Source organism: Suncus etruscus, chromosome 9 (genome assembly GCF_024139225.1).
Source record: "Suncus etruscus isolate mSunEtr1 chromosome 9, mSunEtr1.pri.cur, whole genome shotgun sequence".
NCBI classification, from domain to species: Eukaryota; Metazoa; Chordata; class Mammalia; order Eulipotyphla; family Soricidae; genus Suncus; species Suncus etruscus.
Genome location: NC_064856.1, coordinates 17,889,773 through 17,890,750, shown reverse-complemented (window position 1 = coordinate 17,890,750; position 978 = coordinate 17,889,773). Strand labels below are relative to the sequence as shown.

The 978-nt window shown below is 46.0% G+C and overlaps 1 non-coding gene across 1 annotated transcript; it reads right to left on the bottom strand.

Annotated features, from left to right (window-relative positions):
- Positions 1 to 461: 461 nt before the first annotated feature.
- Positions 462 to 568, bottom strand: LOC126019699 (U6 spliceosomal RNA). Its single transcript, XR_007499327.1, has one exon. It is a non-coding gene; the product is annotated as a U6 spliceosomal RNA (small nuclear RNA).
- Between the last annotated feature and the right edge of the window lie 410 nt (positions 569 to 978).

Below are 978 nucleotides of genomic sequence, written 5' to 3'. Positions count from 1 at the left end.
AGGGGTTACTCCTGGCTAAGCGCTCAGAAATCGCCGCTGGCTTGGGGGAACCATATGGGACTCCGGGGGATCGAACCGAGGTTCTTTGTTGGTTAGCGCTTGCAAGGCAGACACACCTTACCTCTAGTGCCACCTCATCGGCCCCTGGAAACAATATTCTTTTTTTTTTGGGGGGGGGGGTCACACCAGGCATTGCTCAGGGGTTACTCCTGGCTGTCTGCTCAGAAATAGCTCCTGGCAGGCACGGGGGACCATATGGGACACTGGGATTCGAACCAACCACCTTTGGTCCTGGATCGGCTGCTTGCAAGGCAAACGTCGCTGTGCTATCTCTCCGGGCCCGGAAACAATATTCTTAATTGTGAGGATAAAAGGTCAAATTAAGGATATTACTATAATATATAACAGAGAGAGAAAATTCCTCTCACCCAAAACCAGACCACAGTTATCTTTTTTTTTTTTTAAATATGGAACGCTTCACGAATTTGCGTGTCATCCTTGCACAGGGGCCATGCTAATCTTCTCTGTATCATTCCAATTTTAGTATATGTGCTGCCGAAGCGAGCACAGGCCACAGTAATCTAACATGGCCCACGATCTTCTGCAAATGGTAAGCAGGCTTTGGACCCAACTGCTGAGAAACATTCCTCAGGGTAAGCCCAAATAGTGGTTTCATTATACTTGTATGGGTATATTCTTTTTTTTTTTTTTTTTTTTTTTAGCTCCTGGCAAGCACAGGGGACCATATGGGACACCAGGATTCGAACCAACCACCTTTGGTCCTGGATCGGCTGCTTGCAAGGCAAATGCCGCTGTGCTATCTTTCCGGGCCCTGTATGGGTATATTCTGTTGTTGTTGTTGTTGTTGTTGTTGCTGTGTGTTTTAGCCACTGAATCAGTAACACTTAGTTCCAGATACAGCTTTTTTCCTTTTTAGAGTGTGACCTATTCATTTATGGAAATTGACTATAGTACAGC